Genomic DNA, 6,979 nt, shown 5'->3' with positions numbered 1-6,979 from the left:
GAAATATTTTTGGACCTCTGTGCTTTTGAATCCCTATGAAGGAGAACATCAAATGAGCTTCTCTTAGGAAATAAATCAAGAGACAGCTTAAAAGAACAATAGATACAATAGCAAAAAAAATAATAAATACAATAAGAAAAGAGACAGAATTAATACAGTGGTCAAGAGAAAATAGTAAAGAGAGAGAGAGAGAGAGAGAGAGAGAGAGAGAGAGAGAGATAATAAAGGAAGGAAAAAAGAAAGGAAGGAAGGAAATGGAGGAATGAGGGAAAATGAGAGAATAAAAACAGGAGACAAAGAGAGAGAGAGAGAGAGAGAGAGAGAGAAACACTACTTTTCATTGCTCAGTTCTCTCTCTCTCTCTCTCTCTCTCTCTCTCTCTCTCTCTCTCCCCACCCCCCAACATGTACAACTATAAATTATTCACAAGTTTACAGATGAAGAAAAACAGTGGCGTCGAGGTAACATTTATTCAAAGTCACGGCTTACACACTAGTACATACGCTTAGGGTTGTAAAATAGAGACATGTTGATCTGACGCTTTGAACGGAGAGTCACCGAGGGACTGCCCGGCCGTGTTTGCCAATGCCTTCTCCCCACGCCAGTCAGTGCTCGCAGGAGGGAATGGAAATCTATATAATGAGGTGAGGTTTTGGTCGGCATTCAAAGATGTTTCCGCCTCTCAAGTCAACTATTTCCAATCGCCGAAAAGGGGATTAATCTGGTTTTAATGAGTTTTTATGACTTTTTCAAGGCACTGTTGGTTGATTTCACTGGGTTTTTTTAAACTTTTGTTGTTGTTGTTGTAACAGTGGTGTGCCTGATGTCTTTTTCTCGACCCATTTTTTGAGGCGTGGTGAGTTGGTTTTGTTGATTTTCTATACTTTTTTTCTGGTAACAGTGGTGTGCCTGATGTCTTTTTCTCGACCCATTTTTCGAGGCATGGTGAGTTGGTTTTGTCGATTTTTTACACTTTTTTCTGGTAACAGTGGTGTGCCTGATGTCTTTTTTCTCAACCTGTTTTTCGAGGCACGGTGAGTTGGTTTTGTGGATTTGTTTATACCGCTTTTTATACGACGGAGTTTGTAATACATTAACTTAACTCTGTGAAAATCCAACTATAACAATTGACAAACTTCATCCCAAAAATGGAAGTAGTAAAAAGCCAAACTAGCCACATGACTTAACAAATACTAATATGACATCAATGAAATCTGGCGCTGCTGATTTTCATAGTTACGCCTCAGCTCATTATTTATCCTTCTCCGTTTTCTCCTCCTTAGAACTGACTGGCCTTGGGAGCAGAGACACGGGGCCACTTCCACAGTTCACCATGACGGGGGGTTAGTAAGCCTCCAAACCAATACCAGAGACTTCAAAAACATTCCTTGTGAAGTGTTTGACGTTCATATTTAAGTTAAAAAATCTGAGGAAGCCGAACGGGAAAACTCTAGTATGTCTGGTCTTGCATGGAAAGCCTAACCATAATGAATTGTAGGAGATTAAATAGTTTGGTTCAGGTGATTACAAAGCCACTGTGTTGGACTGTGGAATTGGCGCTAAGATACAGGCAGCACGCAGACCCCTCGGATGACTCCTTAGTGGACGGGCTGTGGGGGGCGGGACAACATTAAGGCTTACGTCAGCTGCTGTGGTGCGGCTGACTGTGTGAGGAACTGTAGTGGGTGGTGGATGGATGGACTGTGCTTGGTTTGATTTAGTTTAGCCGGATGCAGTGGCGTGTATGTGTGTGTTTACCTGGTTGTGAGTACTCGGTTTTGTGGAGAATGTGTATAGCTTATGTCTAGGTTGTGGCTGTCTCACCTTGCTCAAGAATGTATAGATCATGTTTTCTCATGGTTTGGGATCGGAATACATCTTTTGAGGCGTCCAACACCACACAATTGACGAACAAACTCTTCCCCTTACACTCAATTCCACATACACTTCCAACCATTTCCTTCTCGGCATTTTTCCACAACACAAGTCTGGAGTCTGGCTGAAAGGCGTAGGAAGTGATCTCCAGGGAACAGCCAAGGAAGGGAGAGCTTGTAATCACCGTTGCCAGATTGTCGTACTCAGAGCATAGTATTTACCAATTTCTGACGCCAAACTATTGCCAAGAAACATCAGGAGTGTTCTCGTGGTTTGGGGTCTGAATACATCTTCTAAGGAGTAAATAAGGCGCCTAACACCACACAATTGACGAACAAACTCCTTCCCTTACACTCAATTCCACGTACACTTCCAACCACTTCCTTCTCAGCATTTTTCCGCAACACAAGTCTGGAGTCTGGCTGAAAGGCGTAGGAACAATATTTATAAGTGAATCTCCTTATTGGGGTCCACGAGACAACTTTTGGGTCAGAAGTCGGTATATATAAGAGGCTGAGTAAGACAATCTGGCAATGTTGCTTGTAATATAGGTAAGTGTGCAATGGTTCATGTCGCTTGTGGTCTGATTTTGGAAATGTTGCTCAAGGGTCTAAAACAGCCTCTGTCGCAAGCTTTTCCCATCTAAGTTGTGGTGTGGTCTTAGAATACAACTTTGTGGGGAGGTGAATCATAGCAGCAGACACCTGAGCTATGAATAAGGTGAAAGGTGACATGAACCAAAGGACTGAGACACACACACACACACACACACACACACACTCACTCACTTACACGCATACATAAGGAGGCAGCACCTGTACGCTAATGGGAATCTATAAGAGACACTAACTTACTTCCCCTTACTTCCTTACACATACATACACACACACATACATTAGCGGCAGCACCTAGTGGGAGTGTGTATGAGAACTACCTAACTCTCCCTTGCTTCGTTACACCTTCATTTTGATCTGTTTGAGGTGAGAGCGGGTTACGGTCCTAGACGGCGATACACACTACAGAATGGCACTGACTTGTTGCAGGAGAACGACTGTGTCTGATTTCATAGCTGGCGGCGGCGAAGGGACCCAGAGTAGTGAGTGGACAGAGAAATGGACGGACCCACAGAGAGACAGACAGACAGTGGCGTGTAGAGGCGAAGACAGACAGAGTACAGACATGGGAGGTGGTAAGAGAGACAGGCAGAGAATGAGAAACACTGAGAAATGAAGAGAGGCAGAGAAATGGATGGATGGAGAGGCTGAAACACACACACACACACACACACAGAAAGAGGTAGATAGAGAGAATGTAGAAAGAAAACACAAGAGAAACAGACATACACAGACAGAGAGAGATGGAGAAAAAGAAAGTATACAGATAAAACACACACACACACACACACACACACACATACGTAGATAAAACAGAGATGAGAGAAAGAAACGGCACTGGGCAGAAACCGAGGAGGAGTGAGACGGAGAATAAAGAAAGGAAACAAGAAAAAAAACAGACATACACAAACACAAAGAGACAGAATCAGAGGACACACACACACACACACATAGATGAAAACAGAAAAGAAAAAAAAAAAAGAAATGAGCAGAAATCGAGAAAGAGAGAGAGGAATGTAAACAGCCCAAACACATCAGGAAAAGCTCGCTGTGGTGGGCTTGACGCTGCAACCAGGTATCAAGGCTGTCCGTAAGTCCTTGCAACACGGCAGGAAGAGGTACCAGGAATTACCACTAGGGGCAGGGACGAGCTATAGGTCCTCCTGGTAGGCTGGGGCACTGCTGGCCTGTGAGAGGGACTGATCTTTCGTGATGTCGGAAACCTGAGGAAGAAGAAACAACCCTGGGATAAGTAGATATAAGTGTTAAGTATGATAAGCTTTAAGTGAATGGAAACCTAAGGAAAAATAAACAAGCCTGGGATAAGTAGATATAAGTGTTAAGTATGACAAGCTTTAAGTGGATGGAAACCTGAGAAAGAAGAAACAAGCCTGGGATAAGTAGATATAAGTGTTAAGTATGACAAGCTTGAAGTGTATGGTAGCAAGTGTAATGAGGATATAATGCTTGCTGTGTGTTTCTCTATTTACTCTATCTGCAAGAACATAGGATTATTAGTAGTATTGAAATCTATGAAAAAGGGAATCAAGTGAAGAGAGAAAACTGATATGAAATCCAAATTGAGGTCGGTGTCAACCCCATGGCTGTGGATTTCCCACCAGAAGACATTGTAGCGTTCTCGTTCACTCCACCTTCAATTCTTCAGTCTACCATTCAACTCTCCGTTTTCTCTTAAGCCTCTCCTATTTCTGAACCCTTTTCTTCAGTCTGCCTTCATGTCCACACACACCATTTCTCATTCTCCATATCTCATCATATCAAGTCACTACAACATCACCAAGCTACAGAAATGGAACAAAGAGTGGCTGCTACAACTCAATGAAGAAAAATGTAAAGTGGGAGGGGATATCCAGCACACCAATACCACATGGGAAACACTCCAGTATTCACCACAATACCAGAGAAAGACCTGGGAGTGTATGTTACTAGGCTACCAGTGAAGGGATATCCAGCACACCAATACCACATGGGAAACACTCCAGTATTCACCACAGAGCCAGAGAAAGACCTGGGAGTGTATGTTACCAGGCTACCAGTGAAGGGATATCCACCACACCAATACCACATGGGAAACTCTCCACTATCCACCACAGAGCCAGAGAAAGACCTGGGAGTGTATGTTACCAGGCTACCAGTGAAGGGATATCCACCACACCAATACCACATGGGAAACACTCCACTATCCACCACAGAGGCAGAGAAAGACATGGGAGTGTATGTTACCAGGCTACAAGTGAAGGGATATCCAGCACACCAATACCACATGGGAAACACTCCACTATCCCCACATGCCGTCCTGAAGACCACCCATCAACCCGGACTCTAGAGGAAGCCGTCCAAGCGAATCAAGAACGAGTTCCGGGGGGCAGCATGAGCCAATGCAAGATGGCGCCACTATAAACACTCGCCTGCGCCAGAACGGGCTGGGCCGACCATCAGGCCCCACCTGGAAGAAGCCTTGGGCCGACCATCAGGCCCCACCGGGAAGATGCCTACCGGCGCAATAGGCAACAACGTAAAAAAAAAAAAAAAAAAAAAAAAAAAAAAAAATAGAGCCAGAGAAAGACATGGGAGTGTATGTTACCAGGCTACCAGTGAAGGGATATCCAGCACACCAATACTACATGGGAAACACTCCACTATCCACCACAGAGCCAGAGAAAGACATGGGAGTGTATGTTACCAGGCTACCAGTGAAGGGATATCCACCACACCAATACCACATGGGAAACACTCCACTATCCACCACAGAGGCAGAGAAAGACATGGGAGTGTATGTTACCAGGCTACCAGTGAAGGGATATCCACCACACCAATACCACATGGGAAACACTTCACTATCCACCACAGAGCCAGAGAAAGACCTGGGAGTGTACATTACCAAGCTACCAGTGAAGGGATATCCAGCACACCAATACCACATGGGAAACACTCCACTATCCACCACAGAGGCAGAGAAAGACATGGGAGTGTATGTTACCAGGCTACCAGTGAAGGGATATCCACCACACCAATACCACATGGGAAACACTCCACTATCCACCACAGAGCCAGAGAAAGACCTGGGAGTGTATATTACCAAGCTACCAGTGAAGGGATATCCACCACACCAATACCACATGGGAAACACTCCACTATCCACCACAGAGCCAGAGAAAGACCTGGGAGTGTATGTTACCAGGCTACCAGTGAAGGGATATCCAGCACACCAATACCACATGGGAAACACTCTACTATCCACCACAGAGGCAGAGAAAGACCTGGGAGTGTATGTTACCAGGCTACCAGTGAAGGGATATCCAGCACACCAATACCACATGGGAAACACTCCACTATCCACCACAGAGCCAGAGAAAGACCTGGGAGTGTATATTACCAAGCTACCAGTGAAGGGATATCCAGCACACCAATACCACATGGGAAACACTCCAGTATCCACAACAGAGCCAGAGAAAGACCTGGGAGTGTATGTTACCAGGCTACCAGTGAAGGGATATCCAGCACACCAATACCACATGGGAAACACTCCACTATCCACCACAGAGGCAGAGAAAGACCTGGGAGTGTGTGTTACCAGGCTACCAGAAGGGATATCCAGCACACCAATACCACATGGGAAACACTCTACTATCCACCACAGAGCCAGAGAAAGACCTGGGAGTGTATGTTACCAGGCTACCAGTGAAGGGATATCCAGCACACCAATACCACATGGGAAACACTCCACTATCCACCACAGAGCCAGAGAAAGACCTGGGAGTGTATGTTACCAGGCTACCAGTGAAGGCAAAATCCGTGTCAATCGCAGCGGACGGGTTAAAAGAAGCTTCCGGCTCGCATGTCAACTATTTCCAAAGGCTGAAGAGGAAAGTGATCAGGTTTTCCATTGTTTTCTTCCCGTTCATGGTGCAGAAGAAAGGCCAGACTACCACCTGGGTCATTAAACTATCCCTGGATGAATAGAATAAATAAATAAACACATACGAACCCCTGAGGCCGAGGAATTCAAGAGATCGTCAGCAGAGATGTCGTCAAGGTCCTCCTCAATGTCCTCCTCCACTTCCTCTTCCTCCTCCTCCTCATCTTCCTCCTCCTCCTCCTCTTCATCGTGGCCGTCCTTCTCACTCATGGAAGAAAAGTCGTCTTCGTACTGTTTGTCCTCACCTGAAAAAGAAGAAAAAGAAGGAAAATTGATGAAAATGAAAAAAAAAAACATAGATTTTCTTTTGTCACAGGATAAAAAGGAAACCGAAAGATTAAAAAACACCAAAAAAGTTAGGAATTATGGAATGTTGAATGTGACAAAAAAACAGATACACACACACATACATACATACTTACTCCCTCACACTCACACACACACACACACACACACACACACACAAGAGCCAAAGGAGATGTTACCCACCATTGAGGGAAGCATCACTGTCGGTCTTGCTCTCGTCTGGCGGCACGAAGTCTTGTAGCTT

The 6,979-nt window shown here is 44.9% G+C and overlaps 1 long non-coding RNA gene across 1 annotated transcript; it reads right to left on the bottom strand.

Moving 5' to 3' along the window:
* Positions 1-5,598: 5,598 nt before the first annotated feature.
* On the bottom strand, positions 5,599-6,487 carry LOC126994385 (uncharacterized). Its single transcript, XR_007749083.1, has 3 exons — positions 6,165-6,487; positions 5,969-6,067; positions 5,599-5,869 (listed from the first exon to the last, which is right to left on the bottom strand). It is a non-coding gene; the product is annotated as an uncharacterized LOC126994385 (long non-coding RNA).
* Between the last annotated feature and the right edge of the window lie 492 nt (positions 6,488-6,979).

Source organism: Eriocheir sinensis, unplaced genomic scaffold (assembly GCF_024679095.1).
Source record: "Eriocheir sinensis breed Jianghai 21 unplaced genomic scaffold, ASM2467909v1 Scaffold783, whole genome shotgun sequence".
NCBI lineage: Eukaryota > Metazoa > Arthropoda > Malacostraca > Decapoda > Varunidae > Eriocheir > Eriocheir sinensis.
This window is presented reverse-complemented; position numbering and strand designations above follow the sequence as displayed.